At 37.5% G+C, this 17431-nt stretch overlaps 1 protein-coding gene across 6 annotated transcripts in view; it reads right to left on the minus strand.

Moving 5' to 3' along the window:
• LOC122810242 (carbohydrate sulfotransferase 5-like) overlaps positions 1 to 17431 on the minus strand; it is a 439379-nt gene that overhangs the window by 308388 nt on the left and 113560 nt on the right. Inside the window, exon 1 of one of the 6 annotated variants that reach the window (XM_044081767.1) lies at positions 818 to 938. The exons of 4 other annotated variants lie outside the window; for them this stretch is intronic. The gene's annotated coding sequence lies outside the window, so the exon portion shown is untranslated. Of the gene's footprint in view, positions 1 to 817; positions 939 to 17431 lie in introns of those variants that run through there. One more of the 6 variants, XM_044081768.1, reaches the window with a different exon arrangement.

Consider the following 17431-nt stretch of genomic DNA (forward strand, 5'->3'; position numbering starts at 1 on the left):
ACACACGTATATAAATATAGATATATAATATATATATATATATATATATATATATATATATATATATATGTATATATATTACACACACACACACACACACACACACACACACACACACACACACACACACACACACAAATATAGGTGCCTATTATATTGTCAAACACTCACAAGAGCAGTTGAAACAATATTGAGCCATAACAGCTGAAACCACCTAAGATCGAAAGAAAAAAAAGCACACCTGCTTTTTTGCATTCCCCCTACCCCCCACTAATTGTATATCCAACTCTGAGATTGCACCTCCATGGGGAAAGGAGGCCTACATTGTCCCGCGATCCCATGCAACAATACTCCCAATCCCATTCAGTATTCTGCCTCTACTTCAGTGTTTATGCTTTTTGGCATGACTTTATGCCACTCACTTATTTTAGCTTTCATCTAGACAAAACAAACCCATGTGTGTATATATACACACTAATAATAAGATTAATGTGCTCCAGAAAACAGGGAGTACATCAACTTTGCCCTAAGTATATTTTTGTCTGTAATTGTTCTTAAATTTTCAGTTTCAAGGATTGCATATACAGTTGTCAAGGATGCAATTAGAACCCTTAAAGGACACCCTATTGTTTAGGAGGAAGTTGCCTTATCGATACAGTGAACTATTTTAACAACCTAATATTACAAATGTGTTTCTAACACAGATAACTGCTAACATTCTTTTCTTGGTCTGATCATTTTCCACCAACGCAAATATTTTTTCTTAAAGATAGCCCTTACAGCAGTAGAGATTTAAATAAGAATAAATTGTACTAACCTTTATAAGTGAAATATTAAATCTTCCATGTGTGTTATGAGCTCAATGGAATATGACTGGTATTAACCAGTTTTCAAAAATTAATTATTTTGGGTTCCCAAGGTGTTTACTTATGATAAAAAGTGACCTCCAGCTAAAAAGAGGACAGGCCAGTCAGTCTCTGAAGAATTAATGAAGAACACTACAGCTTACTTTAGCTACACTTTATATCACCAAGCAAAGATATAGTATCATTGCCAAAAGCAGCAGATCTTGTTTAAAATGAAATGATTCATATCATCTTTTAACATCTTGCCCTATCAGCAAGGACTTCTAGTGCATCTTGAGACCACATCCTGTGTTACCGATATTTAAAACTCAAAAGAAGAAACTAATCCGTAAATTGTGACATACTCTCCCTTAAACATAACATTGTTTTTTTAGTTTCATTTTTCTGAAGTAGCTTCAATTTGTTGCTGAGTTGTATGACTTTCTATTTTACTTGTGTACGAGGGTATAAAATCCAAGAGTTAGTTTTTCACTATGGCTGTACTGGGGTTCAGCTAGGCAGCGAGACATTTCCCTGTGATACATTTGGTTGTGGACACATGGCTGAAGTGACATGCTGTCAAATATGGCTATTGTGATTTCCCTTTGGGCAAAGAGAAGAATGCAGTGCCATGCCAATAACTTCAATAGACAAATGCACAGGTGGAAAATAGTGTCCATGGCCCCAAGGCAATATGAGACAGCAGGCAATATGGCAGGTATCAACAGCAGGCTGACCAGAGGGCATGCCAGTGGCATCAAAATGCAGTGCCTTTATTATTGGTGGGTGTAGACCACTACCCCTGTACAGTGTCTAGAGAACATTACCTAAAATGTTTATTGTAACATAAATGTGACTGCAGTAGCATGCAGGATTTCCTCCATGCTGTAGCACACTTCTACATATTGTAGTTATACATGCATCTGCTGTACACTGAGCACAACACTCTTTACTTCTTCTGCCTCCATGTACTTGGTTATTAGCATTGTGTGCTTCTCTTTGCCCAGAGGGAATTCATAACAGCCATACTTCTCTGCAGCTGAATATCACTTCAGCCATGTGTCCCTAACCCAGTGTACCACAGGGCAATGTCTCACTGCCTAGGTGTCTGAACCTGATGTATTGCCTGTTTATTTTTTTTTCACCTTTTTTCTTATTAGCCACAATCTGATAACAGTTAAGTGCATGCTTACCATGTAAGTAAACAAATATTTAAACAGCAGGATGTGTTTCCTTTTGAAATGCTGAGAAATCTATAACAGGGAAGTGCTTACTGGTAAACAAGATTATATAGTGCACTGTAAATCGGCCTTTTGTTCACGCCACTAAGGTATACTGAATTTTGCTTACTGATATGGTAATGGTACAGATGTCACAAACAAACACAGCTTTTTAGTTTGCACACTTTTAATAACCAGTGCCTTAAAATACTTCTTTGATGGATTCTTGTCACAGTTCAGATTTTAGAACTTGGATACCATGTCTGAAGAAAGGGGATTTTTGCACTGCACAAGAGGGTATTTATAAGTTGAAGGGTCACTGTCTTGTTGGGAATGAGCAGGTCACTGAATGTCAGTCTTAGCAAAGCCAACTTTGGTACATTTTCATTGACATCTGTCATTTTGGAGTTAATTATTAGTAAGGATTACAGGGGCCCAAGCCCCTTAAAATAGCATGCAAAGAATCTGTCTCTCCCAGCAAAGAAATGGTTTTCAGTTTTGTTGAAAATAAAGTTTGATCTGCTGCTTCTACAACAGCTTTGGGCATTGTGCTATTCTATCATCCCCTTAGTTCTTGTACACTGGCACTAGAATGCTTGTTCTCCAGTCATTTGGGATCCACAATTCTCTTTATACTGCTAGGAGTACCCTCTAGAGCTATTCCCCCCCTAACTTAGCTGGCATTGTGATCATACATGTATATCATTGTTCCACATTACGTATATCTTCTAGGCAAGGTGGATCAAATGATAGGGCTCTATATCATCAGGTTAGCTGTGATAAGTGAACTTGTGATTTCTTCTTAACATGAGCTATTCCCCCTTCATTAACTTTTTCTGATTCATAGATGACCCTATCACGGAGATATCCCATTAGTAGTAGCCTCAGTATGGAGGGCAGTCCCTCTTCTGACTGAGCCACATGGAAATGAGGAACTCCAGGAGAGTAAATGATGCAAATTAGCTATGTGCTTCCCCCAGAAATGCCAGTGGTTCCCAATGCATGCTGTAAACAATTGCTGTATAAATGTCTGTGGCTGGAGAAAAAAGTTAACACTGTCAAAAGATGACAGGTAACCATTCACTTCAATGGAAGTAATCACTGTGCAAGTAAGTGCAGAAAGACATGAGGGTGGGGGATGTGTTAGGCCGTATATGTGTGTGGAAGTATGTGTGCATATCAGTAAAGGCATGAATGAAGCTGTTAAAATATATGTATGTGTGTGTGTGTGTCTATGTGGATGTGTGCTTATGTGTTTTGTGTTTGCTGGACTATAGGTGTTAGGTAGGGAATCAAGAGATTGTTTGTCGGGGAGGGGTGCACATGTGCAGTGAATTAGTGAGTGTGTCTAAAAGTCTGATTGAATGTAGGTGGATTTTTTGATGAGTGGGTGTATATGTGAGAAGGAGAGGATGTCTGGTAGTGTGTGTGTGTGTGTGTGTGTGTGTGTGTGTGTGTGTGTGTGTGTGTGTGTGTGTGTGTGTGTGTGTGTGTGTGTGTGTGTGTGTGTGTGTGTGATTGAGTGCAGGGGGTGCCTTTGATGGGTTGCCAGGGTAAAAACTTCCACTGTCACAGGTCTGGCAGTGCTAGTGTTAAATAAGGGGTAATTCATAGATATGGTAATGTAATGATAATGAGGTCATTCTCATTGGGTAATTCATAGATATGGTAATGTAATGATAATGAGGTCATTCTCATTGCAGCCATAGCTGTCTCTGCATTTTCTCACCATTGCAGAAACTGATCTACCTGCAGAAGTCTTTCTGAATCCTAGGGATAATGTTTAATGAGATAGTATCTCATGTCAGTGAAAGAACTAAATATAAAAGTTAATATCTAGTATATGGGATGGTATGCTTTACTAAAAACAAAGATTAGAGAATGCAGCATGTCTAGGTATTTACAGGAAGGTAAGTATTTACTCTGTAAGCTTAAGTTATTGCAGGCTTAAAGAAGAAGAAAAGCAGATAAATGACAGATAATTCAAAACAGCCGATTAGGGTGTTGAAGCAGTAGAGTTTAAATAACTCCAAAAGAAATCAAAATAAGAGCAGACAGAGTGAACAAAATATTGATAGCAGAGGTAACTGGGCTTCTAAGCTCTTACTCCAAATCAGACATTACAAAACAACTCTTCTTAGTGGTCAGTCAAGAAGCAGGAATCAATATAAGCCACAGTCCCTCGGCTAAAAGAAAACTATTCTAGAAACCATATAATGGCACGGGAATGAGATTATGTAAACCTGAGAGAGAGAGAAAGAGAGCGATGCAACAGAATGAGCAAAAAAGGTCAGGCAAGAGCAAAAATAGGAGGGTGAGAGATGGCATAAGTGATCAAGCAATGGGACAGGAGTGTGGCTGAGGGGTAATGGGGTAGCAGTGTGGCTGAGGGGCAATAGAGCAGGATTCTAGCTGAGGGATTTGTGGAGTGTGGGGGAGGAGTTAAATAAGCAGGTATTAGGGTTAGGATCAGTTATTTTGAGATCTGAAGAAAGGCATGTTCCAGAAAAAAAAACATGGGTACAGGGTACAAGAAAGAGGATAACAATGGATAAGTAAAAAAAATGAAGAGAGGGAAATAGTGGTTGACAAGAGAGGGAGAACATAGAGACAATATGGATACAGAAAACAGAATCAGGATAGAACACGGCCAGAAGTTGCAATATAGTTAGAAATAAGGGCTAGAAAAAAAAAACAGTTGTTAAAAGGAAACAAAAAGCAGCGAGAAAAAAATGAAACATAAACAAGGCCATGTGAGAAAATAGAGGGGGGGGGGTGGAGAAGACAAGAAGAAGCATGAGCAAGGGGGAAAGGCTTACAGGTTTAACATGTGAGAAAAGGGGGGAGGTAAAACATGAGGCAGATTGAGCAACGGAAAACAGGAAAGTACAGGGTGGTTATATGAAAAAAATGGGGGTAAGACAAGAGGCAGAGTAGACAAGAGAAAATAGTAAATACAGTGTGAGAATGTGAGAAAATTGTGGGAATAAGACAAGAGACCGTATGAGCAGAAGAAAACAGGAAATTACAGGGTGAGCATAAGTAGAGCAAAGGGTATTTGACAAGAGAAGCAAGAAATAGAAGTGGGTAGATGAGATTAGAACAATCAGCCAGACTAGGAAAGGGCTGAAAGGGATCAGTCAGACAAATACAGGGAAGTGATAGCAAGGGGTATTCTAGCATGGATCAGTGCAGAGGACAGATAGAAGTGCAGACTGTTATAAATAGTGCTTGGCTTATTGTTATTCATATTTTAGTTTAACTGAAAGTTTTATTTTCTAGTCCAAAGGATTCCCTTTTCAACTACATCCTAAATCTAGCCTTGAAGCTACTTAGGACATTCCAAAAAGTGGCAAGGGCAATCACAGCAGACAGTGTGCACTCATAATACAGATTTCATTTGATATTTGATTTCCTTTTCACATAAACCTGGCTGTGCAAATCAAAACTTGTGATTTATTTATTTATTTTTGCTTTATGCGCATTGTCCACACTTTTTTAAATAAATAAAATGTATTATATGGCATCTATAATACCTTTTCAGTGCGAATTGCATTGCATAACAAGGCTAGTCAGTTTGGGCTTCAGTGAAATGTGAATCATTCAGAAAAGCAAATACCAATAGCCACACACTGTCGTCCACATGGACACAGATGATCTATCAAAGATGTCAAAAATTACAGGTAGCAGGAAAGACTAAGCAGTTGACTGCAAAATTCATGGAACCAAGTATTAAGATAGCCTTCTTAAAGGTGCTACCAGCTCCAAGGTCCAACAGAACCAGAAAAGACAAAATAAGTCAGTATAACTACAGACTCAAAGAGTAGGTGAGGACATGGATAAAAAATATGTGGGAATGGAGGAGGACAGGTAGGATGCAGACCTATAAATTTGCCTTTGGGAAATGTTGATAGAAAGTGAATTAGAAAAGCAGATTGTGATGCCTTTAAAATGAGACAGAAGGTGTCACAATGCAGAATGTAGAAGGTGCAAATCACAACAATAAACTAAACACATTGTGTTAAGTCATATCCGCATAGAGATAGTATGTTTGTGGTGCATGCATTGGGGGTATTGTACAGACTAGTACGGTATTTCAAAAAAACATATAAGAAAGGAATGTAGTCTCAGAACAGCAGGGTATACTTTATTAGACATGCAGCTCACCTCCACTTGTAAATACAACTCACTAAACTGCCTTCCTGATATTAGCTACCTAAAAGAAACATTCAGAATTTTTAATTTTGAGAAGCACCTCAAGTTCCCATAGAGAACAACAGAATCACTTAACTACCAGTGATGAAAGCCTGTCGTTTTAGCATTGCATGTTTAGCAAATGCTCACTTCAGAGATTCTTTTCCTGATTTGATCCTAACAATTGGCCAGCTCTTACTTATTTTTTGGATGTAATAAACTGCCAAATCATTTCTTTGAGGATGTGGGTTTCTTAGAGTCACTGTGAGTATGCCCTGATTCTGCAATAAGAAGGGGCTTAGCCATGGTATTTCATGCCAAGAATGCCTGGTCACTAATTTAGGTTGTAAGACAATGTTATAAGCCATTTCTTAATCATTTAACAAATTGTTTCTTTTTTTCTCTTCTGTTTTTGTTGCCTCTTATTGTCTACTGTCTGCCATATTATAGCATTGATCTTGAATCTCCATAACAAGGTGGAAAAGCAACAAGGATGTCTATTTAGTGGGTGAAACAGCTGATTTGTGTACATTACAGCTACATTTGTCTGTGTGCTATTTTGAATAAATTATAAACAGAGTATTGTCATTTGGAACATGGAGTGTTCCAGTATCCCACCATTCTGATAAGAAATTTTTGCTTTTTTGACCTATCCTTAGTTCTTCTTACTAGTGCCTCCATGAAATCCTTTGTGGACATGACAAGCAGGAAGTAACACACATGATATAGCACTTTATTCCATCGTGTCACCCCTTTCCTTTAAAGTGGACTCATGATAATTTCCTGCCAGTGTTATATACTAAAATTCATTCATGTTTTTATTAGAACAACTAGAGTGTGCAGTTTATCTCTTTTGCACTTATATAATTTTGAATGCTAGTGTAAATGAAATTAATATACATAACTGGACATGGGGCAATAATGGTATGGCAATGATTTAAATATGTTTTTTCAAACAGAATAGTCATATCTTGATTTAAACTTATTACAAAAACTTCACAATCTTTCATGCCTTCAAAGTGAAATGAAATTTTTAAAACAGTTTTTTTTTTTTTCAGTTATCATCTGCTTTGTTTTTTTGTGTCTTTCGGCTTTTCCCGGTTAGGGGTCGCCACAGCGGAACTCCAGTCCGCTAATGATTGGCAGTAGAGTTTTACGTGCTGGCTTGCTGGGCCTAACGCACAACCTTCAATGAAGAAATGCCCGTTCATGCATGTCGCCACACAGAAGATGCTCTAACTGAGAATCAAATGGGCAACGTCTAACTGTGAGGCGACAACGCTACCACAACACCACCACCGCAGTCTTACTTGTAAATGACCTGTAAAAGAACACTTTATATTACACCACAGATGAGCAGATATAGTATTTTACATCATAAGGCTTGTTTTGTGTCATAACTTTTTAACTGTCATCAAAATCAAGGCTATTTCTCTCACCACAACCTGTGTCATGCTAGAGTTTCAAAAAACAAAATGGCTCACAATAGTGTCACAGCAATCCATGGCTTTTCTATCTCAGTTATCTCTCTTAAGGCTCTGAGTCATGCTTGTGTTGTTTCTTGCTTCTTAGTAACACAGTATCTCTTCTGTAAAAAGAAGTTTCATTGGTCCTTCTTCTTGCATTCGTGCATATTATATTTTATTATTTTCCCTTTGTCCCTTCTGTCCCTTTCACTACAGTCTTCACTGGGCCAAATTACACAAGTTGTCTTGTTTAAACAGCAGACTGGCTGGTATTATTCCAACAGAATGGCATGTGGGTAGCCTATATGATATTTGATTCTTGTTTAATTGCTTATTTTCCTGTGAACTCTTTTTGAACTTTGCAGTTTGTGTAGCATTGTTTTCATTTTGAGTAAAGTATTCTACTAGCTAACTAGCTTGTAGCCATAGTGAAATCATCTTCATGTTTGTAATTCCTTAGCATTATCAGAATTGGTTAAACTACCTGCTTCTGGGCGGCTGCAGTGGTGCAACAGTTAGCGTTGTTACCTCACAGCAAGAGGATCTCTTGTTCGATTTTCAGCTGGGGTGCCTTCTGTGCAGAGTCTGAATGTCCTCGCTGTGGTCATGTGGGTTTCATCCAGGTGCTCTGGTTTCCTCCCACATTCTAAAGACATGCATTAGGTGGATTGGATACTTTAGTTTAGAGATAGGGCTTTAAGGCAATCTATTAGGGCAATGTATTTATACCCTGGATTCTCCTAGTAAGGAGCCTTTGTGGACATTCCAACTGTTGCATATGTCTAGCCAGTTACATGCTGTAGGGGGCATTATACTCAATGATGGGTCTGATAAGGGCCAAATATTTTATATATATATATATATATATATATATATATATATGGGTCTATATCACATTGTCAAATGCTTATTTGAGCGAATCTCTATCCATCGAACACAATTAAGTGAAAGGTCAATTAAGCAAACAATTTCAGTGAAAACTTTCCCAGGAAAAATAACCACTGGGCCAGATCCCACTCATATCAAAGGCAACAAAATGTAAAATTGTGCAAAGTGGGGGGCTTCACCCCCACTCCCCCTAACTAAATATACCAATACCAAGATCACACTACAGTGGGGAAAAGGGCAAATACTCGATAACAGCCAATCATGTCCTTTCCCCGGGAAAGTTTTGCCTGAAATTGTTACTTGCTTAATTGAACTTTTGCCGAATAGGGTTTGATGAATAGCGAAACGCTCAATTAAGCATTTGACAAACTGAAGTAGACCTATATATATATATATATATATATATTTACACACACACACAAACACACACACACACACACACACACACACAAACACACACATATACATATACATATACATATAGTAAATCTAACTGAATCAATTCTTTCTATACAGAGTCTTAATTTCCCATACAGAGCAACAGAATAATTTATGTACCACTAGGTGAAATTCACCTAATTCATTTTGTCTATAATTTAAGAACCCTTTGTTTCTAGATAATCTTCCTGATTAGCTCCCAAACAGTGTCTGTCTTGCCCTTTTGCCCTTGTCCAATCACAATCCTCCACAGCATTTGTATGGAAAGAATAGAGTCCCAGATGTACTATGAGTATTCCCTGATTCTACAGTCACCACAAATGGGTGTTATGACATCACATTTCATGATATGAATTTCTCATTACTAATGCAGGTTCTGAGATGTTTTCAAAGCTATCTTTAAACTTAAAAATTGTTGACTCCTGATCTTTAGAGGGAAGTGATGGGCAGGAACTGAGGCACATGGGACAGTATTTTATTATATTACAGAAGGGCGAGGAATCAATGGGCAGGATGTGGTTTAGAACAAGGGTTAAACATGAAAGGAAACTAGTAACAGTGACACAAAGAACACAGAAAAAGGAAATGATTGAGGGTTATGTTAAGTAATGCTAAGAACTTGGGGAAAATGTTGGGTTGCAGACAGTGGTGCAAAAGTATGTATTACAGTGCAAATAATGGAGATCTAAGTTAACAGCAGGAAAGATTAGTTCATGGAAATTTTAGGATGTAGGCTGTGCAAAGAAATGCTGATGACCTGTATGCCATTAGATTGAATGATTTACCCAAGGAAAGTTGAAAAAAGTAGCCTTACAAAATAAGAGAAGTGACACTAAGGATTTACTTGAAAGTGTTCCTTCTAAATTTCTCACATTCAGTCTTATTGTAGATCCCTTTTTCTTTTTGAAATAGCATGCATTGTTACCTGTTTATTGCATTCTTGTTATGCCTTTTTTTGAGTATGTGTATAGTAAACAGGTGGGATCCCACTTTCATTTTTCACACACAACCGCATTCTCCTTCTTTTATACTTCAGCAATTGTAGATCTTATCTTCAGTTTTGTGTGTGCTTTGTCACTCACCACAGGATGCTTAGATGTACTGACTATAAAATGATATTCATCTTCCATGATACTTAATAACTGTAAGTCATTCTGTACTACATTTCCATTGCTGTAGCTTACAAGTTGACCTGGGGTTAGCATGCCAAATGAAAATAATTAATTTCTTTAGTTGGCTAACAAGAAACATCAATGGGCATATGCCTTTAATAGAACGCCCATCTTGACTTACACATAAGCTTCATTGTTGTATCTTACAGAAAATATAAAGTGGAAATCATTAGGTGAGAGTAGTAGTAACAAAATAGGTAGGGAAAAACTACAGATGCAAGAGCGTTAGGAGGTCTGTGCAGGATGTTGCTGGGCATTATTATTCTAAAACAGTCTGATATCTTCATCAGTGATTATCCATCACTTCACATCCCTTCCTACTTTTTCCTTTCCAAATATCACATTTCTGAGTAAGAGTATATCCCAGACCCTAAATCGTGTATCTCTAATATGGCTAATGCTCAACATCTTTTCAGGTAACCATTTGAAATGTTGGGACCCACTAGACCAAGTCTCGAAATATGGAGACAGAATGGCCAAAAGATGAGACTCACATGTAAGTCCAAGATGCCATGGCTTGGAATATTCCCTTTTCTCCAAGGTATAGTATCTTGGAGTTGATATATATAAGTTTGGGGATGACCACCCGCATGGGGGGGGGGGGTCGAAGGGGAGCTTTCCCACCTGCAAATAGAAATTTTAAGGAGAAGATTGATTTTCGAGATTCACTCTTCTCCTGCATTTTGGGGGGAATTTTCGGCATGTTGGCACTCGTCATTGTGAGTGTCGACATAAGTGACATTTCAATGGGAGCCAATTCAGTATCATCCTCAAAACAGGCTTCATGTCAGATGAAAGGAGGGCACTAACACTCATTCCTCTGCACAAAGTTGGGGCTTCAGTGGACATGAGTACTTACAGACTCATAAGCCTGACCAGACTTATTAGTAAGGCTATAAAAAGTATCATTACTGAATGAATAAATAAGGATATAGGTAACCTACAGACTCAACCTAAGTTATTTAAGATTCATCAAGAACAGATCCTATCTACTTAACCTGGTTACCTTCCTCAAAAAAGTTACAAGGTTCTTGTTCTGTTAGATTGAACAAGTTCTTCAAAAAAGTTACAGATGCAATGGATGAGGGCAAATCAGTACACACCATTTATCTAGAACTCACAAAAATCATTCAAAGCCTTCCCACACTTGGGTATCATAGATAAACTCACTGTGCTACATGTTTGTTTGTTTGTCTTTCAGCTTTTCCCCGTAAGGGGTCGCCACGGCGGAACTCCGGTCTGCTAATGATTGGCAGTAAATTTTTTTTTTATGAAAAGCCGAGGTGCCAGTGCAACGCTCAACCTTCAACGAAGGCATGCCCATTTACGCACACATGTCTTTCGAATGCTATCCAACCGTGGGGAGGACATGCAGACTCCACACAGAAGGCACTCCCAAACCCAGCCGCGAATCAAACTTGAAAACCTCTTGCTGTGAGGTAACAACGTTACCGCCATACATACCTATATGTCACTTTAGATAACGAACTAGATCACAAACAGAACCCAAGAAGTAGAGTTGGGAAGTTCTATTTCCTCAAACAGACTTGTCACTAGTGGTGTACCCCAGTGTTCAGTCACTGGGACACTCCTGCTTGGCATTAATTCTCAAGGATCAAAGCTAGTGTTGAGGGGTTTTGGCTGTTCAAGTCTGCAGATGACTGTAATCTTGGTGCCAACACAAACTCCCCAGAGGACAGCATGATCCTATAAGAGGGTCTGTTCCAAATAGCTAGTGTCAAAACAATGGACTAAAACTAAATTGTATCCTTTGGCAAGAATAACTCCCTTGTAACTATCATATTGACAACAGTCCCCTGCAAACTGATCCTACAGTCAGGGATCTAGGAATCTATGTCAACAATAAACTGTTATAAGGAAGTCCTTTCACATAGCACACCCTATATGCAAAGTGATGATATCAGGTCTGGGATGTAAACATTCCAGAGTACTTGGCACTCATTAGGCTAGTCATTGAGTATAATGCTCCTTTCGGTATATATTTGTCAGAACTGGAAAGACCATAACACCTCCTCACTAAGAAAATCAAGGGCCCAAATCATAAAAACTGTGCAGACCATCTGAAAATTTTGTCCCTCTTCTCGTCAACATACAAGCTACTGAGAAGCAACCACTACCTCACATATAAATCAACAGACCATATTCTATCAGACCTATTAACAATTGGAAGTCCAGTTGTGACATAAAGAGCCAATCAGAGGCTCTCAATATCTTCTGCAACATAAGAAGAACATGTTGGAGTGACAGGTATGTATCACATAGAATTCTGCTGTTATGGAACCTTCTTCCATTCTACATAAAGCAAAGTACATCTCTTACTCTCTTCAAATGTAATTTGGATGACTAGATGGGGTACAACAAGTTCACCCTCAGTTTAGCACCCTTGTCTCTCATAGAAAAGGGCAGCATGTAAATGTCCAAACATATCAATGTCCTTCCCATCTCTGGGTTATTTGTACACAAAATATAAGAGCTAAAAATTGCCGTGGGTATATAAAGTTAGACTTCTTATGATCCTCACAGATCAACAGCCTAGTAAGTACCAATAGGTTCATAGGTAAATACTAGATTATCAGTTTCTAAACTATTACAAGCCTAGCCAATAACAGGAAATCAGAATCAATCCATGTACCTTATATCTGTGACATAAAGACCTTAACCATTATGCCAATAACTTCTCTAAGTAATGTTTGAGATAAGTCTGAATTCAAACACCTGACAATCTGCACTAGCATTGTGTAGACCAAAGCATTATCTGAACAGACCACAAAGCAACTCATGAACCTGTAAGAAGACATACTCTACCTTTGACAAAGCTGAACTGTAAAGCATCTGCAGTCAGCACACCTTGTCTGACTTTATTGCTTTATTCTATGTTAATGTGTTCCATGACTTTAGAAATAAGTCTACTGAGATACATGGATCAATATCCACCTGAGGCAGCAGTGAGGCAACTCTTATGGGCAAAGCTGACCTATGACATTTCTCCATTCTTCAGGTATTTGTGAGTGTGTGTGTATATATATATATATATATATATATATATATATATATATATATATATATACATACTGTGGAGAAGGTTTTGACTACAGATATTTAGGAGAGGTCTAGCTAAGTGATACTTTAACATGACCAGTAAGCATCCAGTTATGTTCTCTGGCCCGATAGAGGTGCTATCTAATGACCTAAGTGGATATAAAAAGTGTACACACCCCTGTAAAAATGCCATGTTTTTGTGATATAAAAAATTAGACCACAATAAATCATTTCAAAACTTTTCCCACCTTTCATGTGACCTTTAATCTGTACAATTCAATTGAAAAACCAACAAAAGGTATAATAAGCTGGTTGCATAAGTGTTCACACTCTTAAACTGATATTTTTTTGAAGCACCTTTTGCTTTAATTACAACATTCAGTCTTCTTGGGTACACACCTGCCATCAATTAAAGAGACTCTGATTATCCCCAAATAAAGTTCAGCTGTCCTAGTAGGATTTTCCTGACATTTAATCAGTTGCCTGCTACAGCAAAAGCCATGGTTCGCAAACAGCATACAAAGCATCAAAGGGATCTCATTGTTGAAAGGTATCAGTCAGGAGAAGGGTACAAAAAATTTCCACAACATTGGCTATACCATGGAACACAGTGAAGATAGTCATCAAAAAGTAGAGAAAATTAAGGGACAATGGTGATGTTGCAAAGAACTGGATGTCCCTCCAAAATTGATAAAAAGACAAGATGAAAACTGGTCAGGGAGGCTGCCAAGAGACCTACAGCAACACTGAAGGAGCTGCAAGAATTTCTGGCAAGTACTGGTCGTCTACTACATGTGACGACAATCTCAATATTCTCTATATGTCTGGCCTATGGGGTAGGGTTGCAAGACGGAAGCCTTTTCTTACAGAGAAAAACATTCAAGCCTGGCTAAAATTTGCAAAACAATGCACCAAGTCTCCCAAAAGCATGTAGGAAAATGTGCTATGGTCTGATGAGACCAAGGTTGAACTTTTTGGCCACAATTCCAAAAGGTATGTTTGGTGCAACAACAACACTTTGCATCACCAAAAGAACACCATCCCCATGGTGAAGCATTGTGGTGGGGGCAGTATCATGCTTTGGGTTGCTTTTCTTCAGCTGGAACTGGGGCTTTAGTCAAGGTGGAGAGAATTATGAACAGTTCCAAACACCAGTCACTTTTGGCTCAAAACCTTCAGGTGTCTGCTAGAAAGCTGAAGATGAAGAGGAATTTCACCTTTCAACACAACAATGACCTCAAACATACATCCAAATCACCAAAAGAATGGCTTCACCAGAAGAAAATTAAAGTTTTGGAATAGCCCAGCCACAGCCCAGATCCAAATTCAATAGAAAATCTGCGTAGTGACCTGAGGAAGGTTTGTGCACAAGAGATGCCCTCTTAATCTGACAGATTTGGAGCACTTTTGCAAGGAAGAGTGGGCAAATATTGTCAAGTCAAGATGTGCCATGCTGATAGACTCCTACCTAAGAAGACTGAATTCTGTAATTAAATCAAAAGGTGCTTCAACAAAGTATTAGTTTAATGGTATGCACACTTATGCAACCAGCTTATTGTACGTTTTTTATTTTTTCTATTTTTCCCTAACAGATTTGTTTGTTTTTCAATTGAATTGTACAGGTTATAGGTCACATTAAAGGTGGGAAAAGTTTTGAAATGATTTATTGTGGTCTCATTTTTTATATCACAAAAAACTGGCATTTTACACTTTTTATATCTACTGTATATATATATATATATATATATATATGTGTGTGTGTGTGTGTGTGTGTGTGTGTGTGTATATATTATATATAATGGGGCTAAACAGAGGTCATGCAAATTAGTTAAAACAAGATTTAGAGATGGGTTGTGGTTGAAAAGGGTCTCTATCAGTCCACTTTCTTTCTTACCAAATAATAAAAAAAGAAATAAACATTGTATTTTTGGATTGTGTAATATGTGTAAACATTATAAGAAACTGGACAAAGAAAAAAAAAAACAGAAAAAGTTAACTTCTACAGAGTACACTTAGAAAAAAATAAGAGAAGACAGAACAATCCAGAAGCAAGTGAGGAAACAGAAAGAGAGAGAACTGCATAAGGGGGTTCTAAATTAGGAAATAATTGTCTGGTGTTGTTTTTGATAGTTCCTTCTTGACTGTAAACAGTTAAAAAAGTAAGAGAATATTAAGTTGCTCAAAGCTTCACAAGGAAGGCAAATCTTAATTATAATGATGATTTGCTAATATTTTATTCTTTATTAGAACATACAGACACGAGCACATACATTATAAAAAGTAGAAGGGAAAACATGGCTGTGACATTAAGTAAAAGGATTCTTTTTTTTTTTTCAATAATTTTTATTTTTATTTTGCATTTATAAAAGACACAAAATTTTTCATATTTACAACATGACCGTAAGAGAACGTTATACATTGTAGTCAATATAGAAACCTATTTACACTATATACATGGATGCTTTCTCAAACATGTTTAAACAATATAAAGACAACACATACATTAATGTTTGCAATACCATATTTTGTTGTGAGTTTGTGGGTATATTGCTATGTTCCCTTATCTAATGTTACTCTATAGTGTGCATGATGTTTTATGCTAGTATGATATTAAAGGTTTGTTCCCAAGTTGCCCGAGTTTTGCTGTTTTTGTTTCTTTTATCCATTACTATTTTGTGAGCTAATAGATGTTTAATAGCCACTTTCTTAAAACCCTCATGTTCATTGAGTCTACCCATTTAAGGGCTATATATAGTTTTATTAATGAGAATATGGTTATAAGTGAGTTTGCTTGTTTTACTGAGAAGTTAGATGGGAGAATATGTAATATGTTAAATTCCCATGAAAATGTTGATGATTGATATCCTACTTTTTGTAATTGCAATTTCAGTGAATTCCAGAGTTTATAGACGTATTTGCAACTCCAAAATATATGCATTAAGTCTGCTATCTGATCCTTGCAGTGTGAACAGTATGGTGATTTTGTTGCATTGAATTTGTGTAGTAATGCAGGTGTGAAATATGTGTTGTTATTTATCATCAGCTGTGTGCACAACAGTTTTTTAAGGGGTATGCTTTTCAGTGTTAGGTTAATTGCATTTTGTATCTGGCGGTCATCCAGAGATGGTTGTATATTCCTCCAATAGTTAGAGAAAAGGAGGTCTTTCTGGAATTTGATTTCCCCTATCATTTTGTATGAGTTTGTTATAGGTTTCTTTGTCATGAGGATAGTCTCCCAGAGCAGAGTGCATTTTTCCATGTCACTATTGGGTATGGTAGGGTTTTGGAGGTAACTGGAACACATCTCTTTGATTTGTCTAAGCATTATGATATAAGACTTAGGTAGATTCAGAATATTTCTCATTTCTTGGATAGTACAATTAAGTAGTGGGTAGATGTATTGTATTCTTTTTTCTTTTAATTGGAGAAAGGAATCTAAATCTAGCATCTTATTTATTTTTAAATTAGGATTTTTATGGAGGGGTTGTAATGTTATCAGAGCTTGCCCCAGGTTTAAGGAATGAAATAGCTTTTGTGTTATGTTTATAGAATGTTTTAGAGGGTCTAACATTTTGTGTGCTTGTAGATCTTTTTTGTTCAAAAAGGGAAGTACTTTGGGACTGATGCCTAGTGATTTGATGTAGCTGTAGTATATTATCACCCACGGCGGTGACCAAGTTTTTGCTGACAGGTTACACTCTGCTATTCTCGGTATTGTGTTTGTGTGGATAATAAAGTAATAAGAGGGTGGGAGGTTGGCGTAATGGTTAAGGTGCTTACCTTTGAAACACAAGGTGCAGGGTTTGATTCTGTCATGGGGTAATTGGCTAGGCTTAAAATGGCCCGCAAGGGAAGTTAGCCTAGTACTAACCTATGAACCTATAAGTTTTCAAGTCTGATAGGTTCAGACCCCCTTTGTTCTTGGGGAGTGTTAGTTTCTGGTACGAGATTCTGGTCTTTTTAGGATCCCATATAAATTTTGCTAGAGAGGTATGAATTTGTTTAAAGAATTCATTATGTATAGGTAGTTGTGATGTCATAAATATATACGTTAGCCTAGATTATTGAGACTTTGGCCAGAAATGGAAGCTTAAGATTATTCCACCTTGTACAGTCTTGTATAATGCTTTACCATTTAAAAGTTATAT

Source organism: Protopterus annectens, chromosome 8.part1 (genome assembly GCF_019279795.1).
Source record: "Protopterus annectens isolate FY-2018-M chromosome 8.part1, PAN1.0, whole genome shotgun sequence".
NCBI classification, from domain to species: domain Eukaryota; kingdom Metazoa; phylum Chordata; order Ceratodontiformes; family Protopteridae; genus Protopterus; species Protopterus annectens.